Below are 21,531 nucleotides of genomic sequence, written 5' to 3' on the forward strand. Positions count from 1 at the left end.
ATTAAAACCACCATTAGACTGACTACATACTCTAGACTGGCTAATTCTAAAAAGAAATAAAAAGTGATAATACCAAGTGTTGACAAGGATGTGGAGCAACTGGAACTCACATGCTGCTGGCAGAAGTGTACAATGATATGACACAAGTTTGGCAGATTATTACAAAGTTAAATATATAGTTACCAGTAATTTAACTCATAAGTATTTGCATCGAAGAAATAAAAGCATATGTGAACAACAAAAGACATGGACACAAACGTTCATGGCCATTTTATTCACAATAACTAATGACTGGAAAAATTCAAACATCCATTAACTAATGAATAGATAACAATTTTAATATAGTTGTATTATTAAACACTACTCAAAAATAAAAATGAAGCCAGGCTCGATGGCTCAGCCTGTAATCCCACGCCTTTGGGAGGCTGAGGTGAGTGGATTGCCTGAGCCCGCGGGTTCGAGACCCGCCTGGGCAGGCGAGACCTCATCTCTACAATAAATCAAAAAAATTAGCCAGGCATGGTAGCGCACACCTGTAGTTCCAGCTCCTTGGAAGGCTGAGGCGGAAGGACGGCCGGAGCCCAGCAGGTCCAGGCTGCGGTGGCCGGGTGCAGCCACTGCACTCCAGTCTGGGTGACCGTGAGACTCCAACTCAAAAAAAAAAAAAAAAAAAAAGAGTGACATCATAATATGGATAAATCTAAAAAGCATTATGCTGAACAAAACAACTAGAAACAATAATCTATATGGTGTATGATTTATTTATATAGCATTATAGAATGGGCAATAATGATTTGTGATAATAAAAAGCAGTTCAGTGGTTGCCTGGGTCTAAGGTAGAAGGTTATTGTCTGCAAAGGGGCACAAAAGAAACTTGAAGGAATGTTGGGAACGTACTATATGTTGATTGAGATTTTATGAATATATATGTATATACTTGCATTTGAACAAAATTTATTGAACTATAAGCCTAAAATAGTCACATTTTTCTATATGTAGTATATATCTCAGATTCTATGTAAAACAAAAATAAATGGATTTTTGTATTTGTCTAAAAATTCTTAATCAAGAAAAACAAGCAAATCTTGTTAGAGTCCAGTAAGTTAACAGGATAACTCACACTTTGTCTATTTAAAGCAGTAAAATACTCAGCGTAAAAACTGAAAGTATATTTCATCATTTTTATCTATTATGATTTAAACTCACACAGTTTTAAAAGTGTCAAATGACAACATTAAAAAAATTGTTTACTGAGTTCCATATGTTCTCACTCATAAGGTGACCTTGAACAATTATAATACTATAAGAAAGTGATTGGCAGTAGTGGAAAACTGTCAGGGGAGGGAGGGTGGGATTGGCAGTTGAGGGAAACTGCTAGGGAAGGGAAGGGCATACCTCATCAACAAGGGTACCTGCGTGATTAATGTTTATATACCTAACCCTGAATTGTACCCCACATCTTTATAATAAATAAAAATAAAAGTAATGCAAAAAAATTGTTTAAAAGTTGTCTGCACTGTGGATTTAATATACAAATGTTTGCTCATCATTACAAACTGAACAAAACAGAAATGTATACAAATATACATAGTCACAACTCTCCCGTGCATATGTTCAAACCTCTCTCATCCCCAGCACCAAACTTTGAGAAAAACAATGTAAGCAATCTGCTGTATACTCTGCCATACTCTTTCTCTGTTCATATAAATGCATACAAATATCCATTTACATTAAGAAATGATTTTCCTTTAGTTTACAAAATTGAAATCATATTCTCTATAACAACACATGTAAGTGTAAAATATACATGTGAGAATATGAATATACTATGCATATATTCTCTAACTTGTTCATAGAGCATATTTTGAGCACATTTTTATTAACAACAATAGATCGAACTTAAGCTTTTTAAAAGTTGCACAGTTTTCCAGAGATTAGATGGACCACAATTTATTCAACCATCTCTGTGGTGATGGACATTCAGGTGTTTTTCTTATTTTTGCTACTTCTGAAGATGCCCAAAGAGTGCCAAGCTAGCAGCATATGTTCAACAAATATTTGTGGGATTTTTGTTGTTTGTTTGAGAAAGCAGGATTCGTTGAGAGAACAGAAAAGCTCCCACAGTGGGAGGGAGACCGAGAGGGTTGCCCAACAAATATTTGTTAATCAAGGAATGAATGTTGGAATAAATGCCCTTATACATAAATCCATACGGAAAAGAGTAAATCAGAAAACACTATCTCCTCCACTCCATTCTATCTGAGGTTTTCACTTAACTAAACTACACATTTCAAAAACAGAGGTTTTCCATTTTTGAAAAATTCAGGATCAAATCATATGTGGAATGCCAATGTTTGAAGTGGAAGAAATTTGAGCTGCCCAGGTAGAAGCCAAGTGGAAGAGTGAGGTTCCACTGCGGCAATTCCAAGGGTATCTTGCGGGGTCGAAAAAGAAAATTTGAAGTTCAAGTGTCTACAACCTAGTTTATTTACCTCACACTTTTACTGCTATTTCTGAGGTCAATGTCGGAATATAGAATAATTTAATGCAGTTTTAATGGCTGTGAGATTATTTTTTCAGTGAAAATATTTCTAGTAGAATCACAAATATCTAAGCCAAAGTTTTATTTCTGATTCTTGTGCATTATTGCTACTAATTGCTAAAACAAGGGATATAATGTATAAGCACCAGAAGTACTCTGTAAATATTTACATCTGAGTCAGAATTTAGGAAAAAATTATAATATTCTACCTTGCTATTCAGTATAAATAATTTGGGGAAAATGCTGAAGATAGTATTCAGTGAGATTTAGCACAGGTGGTACTGTAAGTATATATTGTGCTTCATATAGAACAAAACTTGATTTATAAATATACAAAGTCTAAAATGATTTGTCTACACTTGTACCACATAAGTGTAAAACATACTTAAAATAAGTTTCAAAAAACAACTTTTGTCTCAACTGGATGAACATTTAAATGTTTTCTTAATTCAGTTTTTACAGATGTATCCCATATTCTTGTTCTATTACAGGTATCTGACAGGTTCTATACAATTATATAGAATCTGTATATATATTTCATAGCTAAAAATCATGCTTATCATCAGCTAGTATGACAACATTCTAATTAGCAAATCTGCCATGGCTCCAAAGAAGAAAAAATAGATATACAACATTTAAGTGGTTACTTTTCTCACCTCACACAATACATAATACAAGAACTTTCATGGGAAACCTACATAAGAAGTCATTTATTGAGATATATAGTTATATAAGTATATCCTCATGAGAGGATAGAAGGTTTCTTTCCACTTCTGTTGCAAAATCTAAGCTCTGGGAGTAAGAATATCTACAACAATTATATTAATTTTTACATTAAATGGAAATTTAGATTCTAACAATGTGGAAATTAGATTATAATTGCTTTCTAAAGATCTGAAACTGAAATGATGTGATATGTAGTTGCTGCTTCTTTTGCTACCATTTCTTTATTGATAGAATCAAGTTGTATAAATTATGTATTTCCTAATTCCTTAGAAGGTTGAGGATGACAGATAATCGATATTTCTTTGATGAAAGTGATGCCAAGTATCTCACTAAGAACAAAATATTGTGAGTAAATGATCATACTTCCTTTTAAGGGAGTACTGTCCTAAGCTGTGATCTCCTTGAGAAGGGACCATGTTTTGTGCTTTTTTATATTCTCAAACACTTGGTACAGATCTACCATGTGTAAGTGTTCAATGATTATTTAATCAAAACTATTTATTACTTTATTGAAAGGATAACGTTTTCTTCTTATTACTTGCATTTATATTAAAACTAAAATATAACTTCATAATTAAATAATTGCCAATAAACTCCAATAAGTATCAGACAGATTTGCAAAGTAACAGTATACAATGATCCCTGCTCTGTTGTTGGGCAACAATGATGACAATTACATCATTGTTCTTTCCTGTCACCAAGTCATCTTTATATGTTGTCATAAATGCTTTGGTCATTAGAGAATCTTAGTACTCCAGGGCTGCATGCAATTCATATGGCGACAGATGTAATTATCCTAGGATAGAGCTACAAATGTTTGTTCATATGACAGGAAAATTGATGGAGACATTAATTTGTGGATTAGTAGATATTTCTCCCTGCCATAAAAACATTAGAAAAAATGAAGTGTTCCAAGGATAGTTACAAATTTTTGCTTTTGAAAAGATTTAATTGACCAAAGGCTTGGAAGGATCTCAGAAGCTTTAGACTGGAGAGATCAAATTGACCAGAATCAAAAGTAGTTTCCCTGACAGGGAAGAAAGCAACCAGTGAGAGTAAGAGGCAAGAGGGACAGGCTTCCTCAAGTGAGGATCAAAGTCCTACATCTGTGCTGCCTATAATCAGGAAAGGAACCTAAATGAGGTCTCCCTCCTTTCATATTGAGCCCCTGGAGTGGCCACATGCCACAGGGCTTAGACAAGAAGTACTTCAGGGTGGCCAGAGGCTTAACCTCTATTAACTGGGCACTGCTGAGGTCTAGGATACTTGTGGAACCCATGGTGAGACCCAAAAAACATTCCTTAGATGCACTTCTTACTATGGTGGGAGTCAAGAGTCAGATTTGTCATCAGTTTTTTTTTTTTTAAAGAAAGTAATATCTTGTATACCCTGATTTGTATATTTCATTATTTATTGACAGTATGTCCTTTCAGAGAAAACCACTTAATAAGGCATTCAAGAAATGCTTGCTGATCAACCATGTAAGAATGGCGCCCTTCTCATTCCCATCAGGAGGATCTAGGATCCAGCTCTTCAGAGGTTAGAAAAATAGAGGAAAACAGAAATGATCCCTGTTCCCCTATATGTTTATAATCAGATTTGTATCTACATTTTTCAAATTATCTACAGTTGCTGAATATGACAGTCCCCTGACATCATCACAACTCTGGTTATGTAACCAAATGTAATTATTATTTAAAAACAAAATCTCATATAATGCAAGGATTTTTATGCTCTCAGAAGCCATCCTTTTCTACTCCACGATGTTAGAGAAATTACACTATTTTCATTCATTCAAAAAAGATATGGCACTGACTACTATTTTCACACACTCTTTTAGTAATGAGATATGGCAATCAAGCTCACATTCTAACAAATAAGGGGATATATTATATGCACAACAAGCTTAATAGATTAGGTAGCAATTTACTATAATGTCAGGGTAGAGACATGATAAAGACAGCATTTATATTTAATATATCACAAATATAATACCAAGTAGACAATGCTTAATATAATATCTGGTAGAGATAAGTAGCACAAAAAAATACAACAGAATAAGGAAATAAAAACTGATGTGGGAGTGACAGTGAGAGGTGCTCTTTTAGATAGGATGGCCCTTGAAGACTTCCAGACACGACACCTGAATATGGCTGTAAATTAAGTGGGAAACGAGTATTCTGGACACAAGATCTGACACCAACATTTGTCATCTGGATACAATATCTTATGTAAATTAAGTGGCAAGCAAACCATGTGAGGCTCTGCTGGAAGAGCATTATTCCTGGCAAAATGGACAGCAACTGAAAAAACACAGAGAACCAAATAAATGGGTCTTGTCTGAAGAACAGTCAGGAGACATAGTATCTGGAATGCAGTGCATAAAAGGAAGCACATGGGAGGTGAGTTCGAAGAGTCAGGCAAGAGCCAGATCATGCAGGCCTAACATAGGTTAGGGCATGAATTTGGATTTTATTATGAATGAAACAGGAAGTCATATAGACACTATACGATAGGCAGGCAAGAATGAAGGCCAGTGCATAATCAATGCTAAAGGTGATGGTGGCATAATGGAAGTCAGGGAAAATACACAGGTTGGAAAACCTGTCTATTTTGAAAACCAGATTATCTGCTGGGCATGGTGGCTCCCATCTGTAATCCCAGCATTCAGGGAGCCTAAGAGGGAGGGTTGCTTAAGCCTAGGAGATTGAGACCAGTTTAAGCAACAAGGCAAGACCACGTTTCTAAAAAAAAAAAAAAAAAAAAAAGGCTGGGCCCAGTGGCTCAAGCCTGAAATTCCAGCACTTTGGGAGACCGAGGCGAGAGACTTGCCTGAGTTCAGGGTTTCAAGACCAGCCTGGGTAAATTGGCAAGATCTCATCTCTAAAATAAACCAAAAATTAGCCAGTCATCGTTGCATGCACTTGTACTTCCAGCTAAGTGGAAGGCAGAAATATCACCTGAGCCCAGTAGGTCGAGGCTGTGATGATCCTGAGTGTGCCACTGTACTCCAACCTGGACGACAAAGTGAGACTCCAACTCAAATAAATAAATAAATAAATAAATTCCTCTTTTAAAAAAAAAAGAGAGAGAAGAGAAAAAGAAAAATAGATTATCTGTGAAGAGTGAGGAAAAGGGAAGAATCAAGAATGAATTCTAAATTTCTGGTTTCTATAACTGGATTAACAGAAATGATCTTTACTGAGATGGAAAAAACTGAGGAAGGAACTGGTTCTGAGGGTACCACAGTTTGAACGTTTGTCTTCTCCAAAACTTATGTTGAAATTTAATCCCCAAGGTGGCACTTCAGCCTTTAAGAGGTGATTGGGTCATGAGGGCTCATTCATAGATTAATGGATTATCATGAGAGTGGGACTGGGAGTTTTATAAGGTGAGGAGGAGACCTGAGTTAACACAGTAGCATGCTCAACTCCTTCACCATGTTATAATCTGAGCCATGTGAAGACTGCACAGAATCCCTACCATCAAGAAGGATCTCACAAGATGTGGTCCCTCAACTATAGACTTCTCAGCCTTCAACTAAAGTCAAACTAAACTAAAACTAAAACTTTAGTGAAAACTAAAGTCAATTTCTTTATAAATTATCCAGTTTAAGATATTCTGTTATAAGCAACAGAAAATGGACTAAGATAGAGTTACAATCAATCGTTGCATTTGGAATGATAAATTAGAGTTGCCCTTTAGAAGATATGTCAAGGCTAGGTGTGGCTCACATCTGTCATCCCAGATTTTAGCGAGGCTGAGGTGGGAGGATCACTAGAGATCAGGAGATTGAGATCAGCCTGGCAACAGAGCAAGACCCTGTCTCTAAAAAATATTAAAAAAAAAAAAAACTTAACTGAGCATGATAATATGTACTTGTAGTCTTAACTACTTCAGGAGATTGAGGCAGGAGGATTGCTTGAGGCCAGGAGTTCAAGACTGCTAGAGTGACCAAACTCTAGTATGGCTTCTATCAGCATAAGGCTGTGTCCCCTGGATAACCACCTTGTCTTTACCATTAAAATGTCTGCCTAAGAAAGCTCAAGGCTGCTATGAAAATTTACTGGGGTGTGTGTGTGTGTGTGTGTGTGTGTGTGTGTGTGTGTGTGTGTGTGTGTGTGTGTTTCCCAGCCAACACCTGATGATAGGCACCTGACCTCCCTTTCTTAGAGCATTTACGAAAAGGGACTTACAATCACGAATCCTTCCTCTGTTCCTTTAAGATTCCTTTCCTGTCTCCTACAGCTCAGGAGTGTCTTTCTCAAAGACAAGCTATTTCTTTGAAATGTATTCATCAGGAAGGATGGAGCCTTTTTCTGTTCCAGTCTTTTTTCTTTTTACTTTCTTCCCACTATTAAGCCTGAAATTCCAGAGACTGACTTTCCTACTACTCCTTATTTCAAGCAACCATTTGCTTACTACCCGTCTGGGCCAAAGAGAGACCTAAGGAGAAATCTATTCTGGGGAGTGGCATAAACCAAAAATAAAATTCTAAGCCCCCCTACCAACTGAACAGATGCCCCCTGTGCCAAAGGAAACTTGAAGACTAAATTACAGTGTATGGTCTATGATGGCAAAAGAGGTAAGACACACCACGTTACAGCCCCTCCCTTTGGAGTTTAGGTACATCTGACCAGCATTAACATTAAAATAGAAATTATAAGGCTCACAAGACAGACTCTGTGGAAATAAGCTACCCAATTCCAACTTGACTCTAGTATACCATCACATGACAGATAGCAGGCCCCAGAGGAAATAAAAATATTTTACCCCAGTATACATTTCTTTGACATATTATGGAATGGCCCTGCAAACTGTCTGTTAGGGAAATTGTGCATCTCTGAAGAGTCTCATTCCCTAGGGAAAGTCTGGTACCTTTTAAGACATTTACCAATCATTCTCTCTGAAGTCTACTACTTAGAGGTCTCATCTACATAACAAGAACCTTGGCTTCCACAATCCCACACCCCATCTTAACTCAAGTATTTTCTTCTTTTGGCTTCAAAATTCTTTAGAGAGAACCTAACTCTTCCAACCAATTGCCAATCAGAAAATCCTTGAATCCACATATAACCTGTAAACCCTTATTCCCCATTTTGAGATGCCCTGTCTTTCTGGGTTAAACCAATGTATGCTTTATAAGTACTGATTTATGTTCTTGCCTATAAACTCCTGTCTGCCTAAAATGTATAAACCTAAACTGTAACCCAGCCATCTTGTCCACATGTTCTCAGGACCTCATGAGACTGTACCCTGGGCTATGGCTATTCATATTTGACACAGAATAAGCCTCTCTAAATGTTTTTCAGAGTTTGACTTTGTCATCAACATTCAGATTGTTTTGAGAAATATGTTCTTTATTGACCAGAAAGAGATACTCACAGAGAAGTGCCTGCTCCTGTTTTGTGACCTTTGAATTTTTTTTTTTTTTTTTTTGAGTTGGAGTCTCACTCTGTCACCCAGACTGTAGTGCAGTGGCATGCTCACAGTCACTGCTGCCTCAACCTGGGCTCAGGCAATCCCTCCACCTCAGCCTTCCAAGTAGCTGGAACTGCAGGCTCACACTACTACACCCAGCTAATTTTTTTTTTTTTTCTGATTTATTGTAGAGAAGAGGGCTTGCCAAGTTGCCCAGGTGGATCTTGAACCCACGGGATCAGACAATCCACACGCCTTGGCCTTCCAAACTGCTAGGATTACAGGCTGAGCCATCAAGCCCAGCCGTGACCTTTGAATTCTAAATGGGTTGTGAGATACGGCTATGGCAGTCATCTCACGTGGGTGAGCTAAAAGAAGCCTTGCGGACTCAGCTGGCCCAGAGCTCTGCACAATCAACGTGCTTAAATTCCTGCAATGGAATTTTGTTTCTTTGGTTTATTAATAAGCTCCTATTGTTTCAATCACTTTTAAATCAGGGTTCTTTGACTTGGATCCAAAGCATCTCAACTGATACAAAATTTGGCTTTTAGTAAGTAAACAGGAAATGAGGCCACAACCAGTGATATTCAAAAAAAATAATAGATCAGCATCACAATTATATATATGTGTGTGTGTGTTTAATGATGCTAACTAAAAAATGATGAAGGTCATACATTTAGAAAGGAGAGCTTTATTTCTCAGGAAGTGCTGCAGCCTGCAGGGTGGCCATTCTAACAGGCTAGGAAGTATAGCTTCCAGCCAGAAGCCTGGAGACTTTGAGGAATGAGCAAAGGAAATAGAAATTTATGCTGAGCAGAGTGGCCAAATACACATATTTAATAAGCTATAGGAAGAGTAATGAATATTTATGAAGGAGACATGCATGGATGTAACAGATTCATTCTTCTTCATGGGCCCCATATTCCAAAAAGTGGTGGCCTTAGCATTATTTAAGGGTGAAGTAAAACATGAAGCAAAGGACTCAAAATCCCTTAATGTGCATTTTCTGTGGAGGCCAGAACCACTATGTATTCAGTAATTTTTTTTTTTTTGAGTTGGAGTCTCATTCTGTCGCCCAGGCTAGAGTGCAGTGGCACACTCCTGGCCACCACAGCCTCAACCTGCTGGACTCCTGTGATCCTTCCTCCTCCGCCTTCCAAGGAGCCGGAACTACAGGCGTGTGCTACCACGCCCGGCTCATTTTTGATTTATAGTAGAGACGAGGTCTCGCCAACTTGCCCAGGGGTTCTCGAACCTGCAAGCTCAGGCAATCCACTCACCTCAGCCTCCCAAAGTGCTGGGATTACAGGCTGAGCAACCGAGCCCATCCTCGTAATTTTTTATCGGACAAAAAGGATGGCCAGCATCAGCCAGTTGGTTGATCTCAGTGATGGAGTCTTTTGAAAGGGGTGGTTTCTGTTGGGACCTTAATTTAAAAAACCTAATGAGGTGTGTTTGACCCCTGCATCCTGTAATGGTTGAAAACTCAGTTTTCGAAGTTATTTTGTGGTCCTCTTGTCCAAGAGGAATTCCATTCAGCTGGTTGGGGTCTTAGAACTTTATTTTATTTCTCTGTAGTGAGATAGAGTAAATCGAATTGTTTAAATACTTTGAATTCTTCTACACTATATTAAATTGTTCGAATTCCATTTTTAAATTTTATGTTATAAAGGACTAATATTAACATAGTCTAAATTCACTCAATTTATAAATGCATGCAATCTATAGCTGAGAATAATGATTTAAATAGAGAAGAGATTATGTCTAAAATATTTTCAATTACAATCGTTTTAATGAAGAAATTATTATTATTGAAATTATATTGCCAGACATCACTAAGCTTAAGATTTAAATTTGGAAAAAGAAAGCCTACAATGTTGAACTGCCATTAAAGAAAAATTGTGTTTTCCATAATTTTTCCTTTCTCTCTGCTGTGAGCAGATCATCATTTCAAAATATAAAGGTTTTTGTGAATTTTACAGAAGACCAGTATTTTTCTATACCTGTATGCCTTTCTTTTTAAATTAAAAACTAGTGAGAACTGTGGGGGTGGAGATTAAGAAACTCATTGTAAAGAAACCTGAACTGGAGTGATTTCCTAGCTCACTTGACTACCATCACCTAGCTTTACTGAGTTTCCAATGCTGAGTTAAAGTATTATAATTATGAACATGTTGTTACCTTCAAAACGCCTTTGACAATCTGAAAATAAAATGCTTCATTCACTCTATTTAAAGATAAAAATCTTTTGAAAAGGAAACTCTTTATTTAAGGTGTTTTAGAGTCCCTGTCAGTCTCAAAAGGAATTACCTAAAGAGGAGAGAAAAAAATAGTTCCTTTTATGGTAATCTGCTTTTCTTAAGGAGTTAGAATACTTTACCTATTGAATACTTTATAGTTTTATTTGCCAGAAACATGGCAGAAAGAACTCATGGAAATTCAATTTGTGTAAACTGTTTCTATTGCTACCTGATTTTTTGCTGATATATTGCATACTTGATCTTTATGTAGTGTCCCATTAATGCCAAAAACAATTACATTGACAGAATGAGAAAAGATCACTTCCATGAGTTTTCTGTGAAAGAGATTTTGCATAAAAATACCTGCCAAGAGTAATCGACAGCAGGGCCAGGGATAGTGGCTCACACCTGCAATCCCAGCACTTTGAGAAGCCAAGGCACGAGGATTGATTGAACCCAGTAGTTCAAGACCAGTCGAGGTAACAAAGTAAAATCTCATCTCTACAAAAATTTAAAAAATTAGCCAGGCATTGTGGTGTGTGCCTTTTGTCCCAGATATTTGGGAGGCTGAGAAGGGAGGATCACCTGAGCCTAGGAGTTTGAGGCTGCAGTGAGCCACGATCATGCCACTGTACTGTGTGTAATAGAGTGAGACTTCCAACTCAAAAAATAAATAAAATCAACAGCAGACTATGAGAAATCAGTGCTGATATTAAAGTCACAACTAGCCCAGCCTCTTATTTTTCTGCATCTGCATTCTCCTAGATTAAATTGCAGCAATGTAATTGACTGACACAAGTGAAAAGTTCAAGTCAAATTTATTCTTTTATAATACCCTCTGAGATATACATTCGTTTACTTAGGCTAATTTGCAGAATTGTAAAAGTTTTAAAGGTTAATTGTGAAAATTTAAAAACAGGACAAACTCTGATTCTGTACTTCATTTCTTGAGATAGCAACATTTTGTAGGAATAAAATGTAGGTGAGGCAAAATTTTAGTAAACACAATTCAGTGTTTTCTTTCTGTGTCTACATAAGACCACTTGGCAACCCAACCACGTGAGCATCTGGGTGAATAAAATGCTTGACATAAAATTAGAGATATATCAACACATATCAACTTATATTTGAAAATCTATATTTTTTACTTAATTTTGTTTTTTAAGAATTTTTTATCCTCAGGAAATAATTAAGATAGCCACAGAGATTTTGCCACATTAATATTGCTATTAAGAACAGCAAAAAGGAGGGGGAGAAGAATTATCTAAATGACCAATAAAATAAAATTTGGTCAAAGAAGAGAGAATGGTAGAACAATATAGTGGAATACTATGTAGGCAGATGTGAAGAACAAGGAACACTTCTATACTGCTGGTGGGAATGCAAACTAGTGCAACCTCTTTGGAAGACAGTATGGCGATTTCTGAAAGAACTAGAAATTGACCTTCCATGTGACCCAGCAATCCCTCTACTGGGAATATGTCCAGAGAAACTCAAATCATTCTACAAAATAAATACCTGCACACGCATGTTTGTTGCAGTTCTATTCACAATAGCAAAAACATGGAACCAACCATGCTGCCCACTGAAGCTGGAATGGATTAAAAAAATGTAGTACGTATACACAATGGAATATCACACAACAATAAACAAGGACAAACATATGGACTTTGCAGCAACTTGGATGGATTTAGAGTCTATCATACTCAGTGATCTATCACAGAAACAAAGAACAGAGTACCATATGTTCCCACTTCCAAGTGGACCTTGAACAATTATCATAATACTATAAGAAAGGGGTTGGCAGTAGTGGAAAGCTACCGGGGAGTGGGAAGTGGGAAACTGCTAGGGGAGGGAGGGGCACACCTCATCTACAAGAGTACCTGCATAATGAACATTTGTATACCTAACCCTGAATTATACCCCACATCTTTAAAATAAATTTTAAAAATTTAAAAAATTAAAAATAAATGTCATATTGGGAATGACTTGGAAAATCTTCTAATCTCAACATGATAAATAGGTTTTAACTCTTATGCTTATACTGATTGTTTGGTGGAGGCTACCAGAATACAACATTAGGAATTCTATGACCAAAAGCAAAAGATGAGAATGCTGTAACATGTAAGTAATGTTTAACACACATGTCTGGGAAAAGAAAGTAGAGGTGGGAAATACTAGTGTGTGATGCTAATAGTTGTCAGCACCTAATGACTCGTCCATAAGCTATAGGATCACAGCCTAAACATCTTTTAAAAATCTCAATTTATGTCAGATTTTAAGAGCTTTATACAAAAAATCTATGAATTGCTGTAGTATATAATTTTAATATATAAGGGTCTGTATCATGTCTAGTTCATAATTGTATGCTATATGCCTCCTTGAACTGTCTGCAGAACATGGACATCTGTGTTATTATTCATGATAGAGCAAGCTATGGTTTGTCTATATAACTCTTCCAAATCTCATGTTGAAATGGGTTCCCCAGTATTGGAGGTGGGACCTAATGAGAGGTGTTTGGGATATGGGGTGAATTCCCCATGAATAGCTTGTTGTTGTCTTTGTGGTAATGATTGAGTTCTAACTCTGTTAGAGTTAGATACTCTATTAGAGCTAGAGAATCAAATAGTTCTAACTCTATTAGTTCCCATGAGAGTGAGTTGGTAAAAAAATAAAAATAAAAATAAAACCTGGCATCTCCCTTTCTCTTCTCTTGATTCCTCTCTCACCATGTGATCTTTGCACATGCCTATTCCCCTTCACTTTCTGTCACGAGTGGAAACTCCCCAAAGCTCTTACCAGAAGCAGATGCTGACTGTATAGCCTGAGAACTGTGGGCCAAATAAAACTCCTTTCTTTATAAATTACTTAGCCTCGGGTATTCTTTTACAATAACACAAATGGACTAAGACAAAACTCCTGCAAACCTGAAGGTTACTATTATATTTCTCCATTGTTTCTGTTTTTATCTCTCCATTACTCTAATTTAGTTGTGACTGAGGTAATGGATGTAAGGAAAAAGAAACAGTAAGGAAATATAAGTGACTTTTGGGTCTGCAGGAGCTCTGTCTTGGTCTGTTTATGTTACTATAAAGGAGTATAAAGATCTACCAGTTGGTTCAGTGCTACCTTGTTGTTGGGAGCCAGCCATGGAGGCCTGCCTGCTGACAAAGTCTAGGGAGCTGAAGACCCCGGGTCGCAAAGCGAACCTGGGCAGCTGAGACCCTTGCTTCTACTACTTTTGTTATTAGTGTAGCCAAAAAGTTCTGAGGATGGAAAGCAAAATTCCACTCTCACCTCCACTACCCCTTGAAAAAGGCAAGAGGGGAATTCATGAAAAATTACCTTCCCTTCATTTGAATTCCTCCCCAGGTTTCCACATCCCCAGCCTCCTGGTATTAAACCATATAATCACTTGATTAAATATTGTAGCTGGGAAAATTGTAAAAAATCAGAAAGTATTCAATTTAATGTTTGTCAGGGAACTCACTGGCCTTGCCAGGAAATTATCAGTAGAGATTTTAAATATCATATGCAGGTAGATAACTACTTGTAAGATATTATTTCTTCTGATTGGTGACTAATTTGTATTTTTAGGAAGTGCCAATGTAAAAATTACATTTGCTTAATTTCTTAATGTAGTGTATTATGCTTAAAAAATTAACAATCACATAAATATTAGAGCACCCTTGCCTTTACTTCCCTTTGTTAAGGAGGCTTGTAATTCTGGTTAGGGATTGTGACTAAGGTGACTTGAGCCCAAGAGGCCTTTTGTTTTGCAAACGTTGAAGCTCATTCTCCCTGGCAGGAAATAAATAACGCAGATTGTAAATACCAGGTGTAACATTGTGGAAAACTAGTCAGGCCAACTTGTGGCTAAGAAACTTTGAAACTGTTGTTTTACACCAGCTAGTTGCAAATTGCTGTGTGAAGGTTACAGGTGTGACTTGCTAATCTACGTGACAATTATAGTGCTTAGAACTTGGTAGTGATTTATAATGTAATAGTTATAGGAATAAGTAAGTTTTGTATGGACATTAAGAAATGGTAATCATTTTAAAAATGTTAGAAGTTTATAAAATTTATAGTTAATGTTTAGTATGATAATGTTTTAAGGTCAAAACAGGATGAACAAAGAAACATTGCCTGTCCGGTCCATTAAATTGTAACTGATTGCCTTGAAAACAAAAAACATGTAGGGTATAAAAGGAGTTGTAAAAGATAATAAATCGGCATTTATCCTGCTTACAGCAGAGTCAGTGTCCAAGTTTTCTCTCCTGCGCCGATGCCATCCGTCTTTCAGGAAACCCTGACCCGCTGGATCTGGACTCCAGCACCTTGCAACTCATAATCATCCCTATATCAGTGACTACTGGTTCCTGCTATAAGCCATGCTATAACACTGCTTCACCAGTCATCTTGACATCCCTCAATGCAGCCAAGCTGACATCTAAAATTAACATCTCCCCATCCATCCAGCCAGCCAGTCAGCCAGCTGTTCATCCAGCCAGCCAGCCAACCAGCCATCCGTCCTATATTTCGCTGGAGTAACAAAAATAATATAGTTGATCTTTGAACAATGTAGGGGTTGGGGTGTTGACCCCTGCACAGTAAAAAAATCTGTGTATAACTTTTTGACTCCCTCCAAATCTCTACAAATAGTATACTGCTGACCAGAAACCTCACAAATAGCATTAACGGTCCATTAACATATATTTTGTGCCATATGCATTATATACTATATTTATACAATGAATAAAAATAAAGACTAAAAAATCATAAGAAGGATCAAATACATTTATTATTTATTAAGTGGAAGTGAATCTTCATAAATGTTTTCCTTCTTGTCATCTTCATGTTAGCAGGCCAAGGAGGAGGAAGAGGGAGAACTGGTTTTGCTCTCTTAGGGATGACAGAGGCAGAAAAAGTAGAGAAGGTAGAAGGTTAGGAGGAGAGGCAGGCATGCTCAGGGCAACATTTATTGGGGGAAAAAAATCCACATATAAGTAAACCCCCACAATTCAAACCCATGTTGTTCAAGGTCATCTGTTTTGTAAAGACACTATGCAAAGGCTAAGGAGTGTTAATAAAGATCTGCTAAGCCTAGACCAGAAGGGAGATTACTGTTAGCCTGTACTTCACAACCCTCTCCACCTCAGTGACTGTTGGTTCCTGGTACAAATCGTGCTATGTGACATTCCAGGCCATAGCGAACAGCTCTCAGTTTCTTGACTAACGTAATTTCCACCAGCACCACACTGCAATTTTGAGACTCACTTTCTGCTACTTTAATTTGTATCAAGGCCACCTCTTTAGCATTAGAAGGTCTTATAAATGTACTTGGTATGAAGCTGCTTTATAGAAACAATCCACTTTCTACTGCTCTATTTAGCATGCTAAACTGCTCTGACTTCCCATCCTTAAAATAAAATAAAAACCATTCTGGCTTCATTCAACGCCCCCTCCTGCTCTTCACAGCAAAGTTTTAAAATCAGGACTCCAAGCTCACAGTGTCTGCTTTCTCAACTCCCACAGCCAGGGCCTTTCACCACTCTAAGGCCCCCACGCACCTTCTTGTTGCTTAACCAAAGAATATCCTCGAGACGTTATCTGTGTAACTGAAATGTTAACTTGAGTTACTTTCTTCCTGAGATTTAGATCGAACTGCCCCTAATTACCTCACCCACCCGGGACGGGTGGAAACGTAAAGCACTCTTCCATCTTTCCATGGTTACCCCAAACCTGGATCCAAGGCTCCACACCACCAGTTCTGCAGTGGATTATTTTACAGCCTGTGCATGTTGTTCTACCTCAAAACAATCTGTACATGCCACTTAATGCTTTTCCATTATTTATAAAAACTATACTCAGACAGTCTATATGTGGACAGCAGAACTTCCTGATAGTTTGGTGGAAACAGGAGATGGATTACACTGATGCAAAGCCAACAGCTTCAATCATGATGTTTGTTATCCCTCTTTTTAGCTTTTCCTTCATCCTACGTGGTGTTTAGCATCAAGACATGGCTTTTCTCTCTTTCTTTTCCTTTAATCTCTCCATTCTACTCTATTCCTAAGTTTCTGCTGGTCCCTGCTTCCAGCTTGGAATACCAAATTCTTCTCCTTCTGTTAGGTGAAGTCATTTAACTCTCTCCAAGTTCTATTCACAAATACTAGACCAGGCCCACCTAATTAAGCCTAGCAAGCCTAATATGGCAGAACCAAAAAGATCTTTTTTGGCAAAATCAAATCTTCCTTTTAAGACAATTGGAACTTTACATATTTATTCTTCCTCCATTACATCTTAAACTTCTCCATGGCATTTGACATTTTGGTAATTCCCTCTCTGGAATGTTTCCTATCATGGCATCTCTCTCTCCTTGTTTCCATCCTAGGTTTCTATCTTCCTATTTTGTAGACTTGTATTGCTCTGCACATTTTTAAGAAGCTGATTCTAACCTTACACCATATTTTTTTTTTTTTTTTTACTCTAGGGCAGCTCTGTCCAATAAAAATATAATATAAGCAACATATGTAATTTAAAATTTTCTAGTAGCCACATTATGAAACTGATGACTGAGAGGTAAAATTAATTTTAATAATATATATTATTTTACCCCATATAGCCAAGGTATTATCATTTATTGTGTAATCAAGATAAGATTATTAGTGACTATATTTTGTTTTCTAAATACAGTCTTCAAAATCCAATGTGCATTTTACACTTACAATGACTCAATTCAGATGCTAAGTTTTCATTAAAATACTTTATTTGCATTTGAAATCATAAACTTTACAGTTGAAAAAGGAGATTTACATATCCAAAGTATTCAAAACGCAAGTTTTTCAATAACTGAATGAGAGCTAAAAATCATTATCCTTTTATATTTGCATTCACATTGACAAAACTAGATTATCACTTTTTTTTCTCCAAGAATGGATTTGATTTTGAAGCAAAAGCATAGCTGTCCAAGCTCAATAAATTTGTGAACTCCTATGTTAACTCAGTATTATTAACATCAAATTCAAAGGAATATCACCTAAATTGAAAAGCAACTCTACATTTACCAATATCAACAAAGTATTCTTCAGTTTACATAATTCTTTCGATTATAATTAAAATATTATGCACATTTATTCATGTTGGAAAAACATGTAACTTGTCATTTGGGTTTGTTTCAACTTTAACATAAATTCCCATACTTGTCTAGCTAAGTCATAAATAAGCATTACTTTTCCTTGATTGTTTAAATTTAGCTCATTCACTCACAGTATAAAGCAAGTGAGAAAGTATAAATCACACTAAATATTCTGTTTTTTATTATTAACTATGTGGCAAGTATTCCTTTTGTGGTTTCTGGTTGCTAGAAATGTGGTTAGTGCAACCAAGGAGATAAATTTTTTAATTTAATTTAATTTTAATTTAAAAACCAAGGCTGTTTAAAATATTTTTCTGAGCCAGGCTTGGTGCCTCAGCCTGTAATCCCATGCATTGGGAGGCTGAGGTGAGTGGATTGCCTTAGCCCACGGGTTTGAGACCCGCCTGGGCAACTTGACGAGACTGCATCTCTACAATAAATTTAAAAAATTACCTGGTCGTGGTAGTGCACGCCTGTAGTTCCAGCTACTTGGAAGGCTGAGGCGGAAGGATCATCGGAGCCCAGCAGGTGGAGGCTGCAATGGCCAGGAGCATGCCACTGCACTCCAGTGTGGGCGACAGAGTGAGACTCAACTCAAAAAAAAAGAATAAAATATTTTTCTGTTAAACATAACTTTATTGTGTTGGTATAACTATGTTTTACAACCACTGCAACATGTAAAACACCATCTTTCTACTCTATAGTGCATGTTGGCTATATGCACCATTTCTAGCTATCATCAAGGAGTTGATTCTATTTGAATGATTATCTTCTATGCACTGATGTAACATTGTAATATATTTATATAAGTAAATTTATATAAATAAAAATTTTGAGAATTTAATTGAAATATTTATTATGTTAATTATCCTATAATTAAGTCATTTTCCTAGCTTATTTATTTATTTTTTAGCCCACTTGGTTATGGGCTCTTTGGGCTTGACAAAAACTCTCCTTTGGCCAAAATCTTAGTCAGGTTCCTCTGAGACCTCTGCTTGAGGCCTCAATTTGGGCCTCCTTCTCAGTCCTTGTAGAATCCAATGTGAGCAAGAATCCTGCTAAATCAGGTTAGTGAAAAATCTCCCACCCTTGGAATCTGACCACCTCGATACCATATCAGCCCGGCCTGTCTTCAGCAATAATCGTATCAAGTCAGTTTAGCTAGAAATTCCCGACCCAGGATGTTTCCTTGTAGTAATTTTTTTTATCCACGGACACTTCCCTGTACCTGGCTACAAATTCCCACTTATCCTTATTGGGGTCCAAATTGAATCTAATCTCTTTCACCACTGCAAGACTCCATTGTGCTAACCCTACTGCCATGGCCTCCTTAAATAAAGTCTGCCTTACTATCTTAACAAGTGTGTGGTTAATTTTTTTTTAAGTTTGCTGAAAGAGCTGCTTTTTCTGCTCTGTACTCCTAGTGCCTAGTGTACACAGCATATAGCAAAGAATAGGTGCTCAATATTAGCATTTGTTGACTGAACAATCAGAGCCTGCCATGCGCGTTTTCCCTCCCATGTTCCTTTTGGCTGACATACCAGAATTGCAGCACTGCATTAGACATCTAGCTATGTCCTTTATGTAATATATGGCATATCCAGGGGAAAAAAAGAGGCTTTAACAATACAATACTTGAAAAAGATTCTGCATACTTTATTTTTTCAGCGTGGGTCTCAAAACGTTGAGAATTCAAATATTCACAATGTTACCCAAAAAAGGATTAGACTAGGATTGTGTTTAACTGCAGGCATTATACTTCCTTTAAAAGATCTACATTCACCCCACATAACCAAAATAATACACACTTTACTTGACATGATTAGAGGTTATTTGAGAGGTCAAATAGACCTGGGGTTCAAACCCTGCCTCTCCTCTACTTGGTATCATAAATCTCAGGCAGTCTACCTAATTTCTCTAAGCCTCACTTTGTTCTGGGGTAAACTGGCAGTGGTACTAGCTATCATTTCTTGAGGTCATTGTGGGGATCAAGAAGCATGTAAAACACTTAGCATAGCACTTAGGTGATAAGAATATACCTTAGCAATTTTTGTTGTGAATAACTGTAATGAGCAGTGTGTCAGCTAGTGTATATAATTGTATCAGAAATAGATTCTGATTAACTTAAGCAGAGAACAGAAAAATTAAATTGAAATATAACAGGATGCAAGGCATTAAATCTCTTCAAGTTGTCATAATTAGAATGATTCAGTTCCAATGATTTTTTTTTTTTTTCCATCGTGTGCTTCTATGTTAGATGTTCATGTTCCAAATTCCTGGAAGAAAGTCTGATTAGCCTAGCATGGGTGGATTTGTGCCAATTCCTTGGGGTGGGAGTAGTGATTTGCAGGACTACATCACCTTGACTGACAGTTTCCCCAAAAATATACTCAAAGGGGTATGGGTTACCCCTCTAAATAAAATCGGAGTGTGGCTATCAAAACAAGGAGTAAGGGCTATTTTACAGGTAAAAACACCAGATGTCTTCTACACATAATTGTATTATAAGCTATAAACTATATAAGCTGCAGTATTTGCACAAGATATAGGAAAGATTCTATTGTTATCTAGCTTACTCTTTTGAAACAGAAGTAAAACAGGTGGAAAGCTGTTAGATGAGGATGTGGCCTTGCAATAAGGATTCTTAAATATTGATCTAGGAGGGGTGGTTTTGCCCAAAGCAATTGACATCATTTGAGTCTGCAGAGAAATTTGAATTGCTGTGGAGGGATGCCAGATTCTAGATGGGAGACATGGCCATTGAACTCTAAAGCACAACATAAAACAGGAGACTAAGCAAAGTTTAGAAACTGGAAAACAGAGAGCAAGATGAATTGGGTTTGCAAGAGTTAGAGCATCCAGTTCAGCTGAATAGAGTGAAGATAATACATTTCTTATTTTGCTGATTCCCAGAGCATTTCTTACGGCTAAAGATGGGTGCTTCAGGGCTCGTGCAAAGAGGTTCTTCAGGACTAGAGAGGGACCAACTTCTAAGACTCCAAAAAGAACAGGGAAACAACCTGACATGGCTGCTAAATTGCTTCTATTCTTATCTTGTCCAGATTTTTTTTTACACATTTCATCAGTGAATTCCTCCATTGTACTTGAACTAGAGTTTTCCAAATATCAATCTGTAGATCAGCGCTGGTCTGTGACAACCTTTTCACTGATCTGTAGTCAAATAAAAACATAGAGAAAGAAAAATGCAAATTTCTGGAGCAAGGTTTTCATAAAATTAAATATACTCAATTTAAAGGACTTTTATTCTAAAAATTTGAACTTCTTGCACGTTTTGATGTTAGAATATCTTTATTTTTAATAAAAAAGCTGGCAAAACTGAATGCTATCTTTAAAAAATGCCTTTATAAGCCGGGGTCGGTGGCTCAGCCTGTAATCCTGCGCCTCTGGGAGGCTGAGGTGAGTGGATTGCCTGAGCCCGCAGGTTCGAGACCCGCCTGGGCAGC

The sequence above is a fragment of the Carlito syrichta genome, unplaced genomic scaffold (genome assembly GCF_000164805.1).
Source record: "Carlito syrichta isolate Samal-C Ts95f unplaced genomic scaffold, Tarsius_syrichta-2.0.1 Scaffold120479, whole genome shotgun sequence".
Taxonomy (NCBI): domain Eukaryota; kingdom Metazoa; phylum Chordata; class Mammalia; order Primates; family Tarsiidae; genus Carlito; species Carlito syrichta.